Source organism: Penaeus monodon, chromosome 20 (genome assembly GCF_015228065.2).
Source record: "Penaeus monodon isolate SGIC_2016 chromosome 20, NSTDA_Pmon_1, whole genome shotgun sequence".
Taxonomy (NCBI): Eukaryota; Metazoa; Arthropoda; class Malacostraca; order Decapoda; family Penaeidae; genus Penaeus; species Penaeus monodon.
Window position 1 is genome coordinate 45,622,318 of NC_051405.1, and position 257 is coordinate 45,622,574.

The window sequence follows — 257 nt, forward strand, 5'->3', positions numbered from 1 at the left end:
GACACACGCATACAGGCTGCTGGAGCAAAAATAAGGAAAGCAAAGAATCTCTCAAGCCACAGAAGGATATAACACGCAAGGATCAAAGCTCACCCGCCAGAGCAGCAAAAATGTAGTTCAGGCAGTCAGCCCGAAAGATACCATCCACTTGAAACAAAAAGTGTTGGATTTATATATTCGGCAGCCTCCCTGCGCTCAGGCTCGGCTAAACAGAAGTACTCCTTTGCTCCTAAAGATTCTATCGAAGCCAAAGAAAT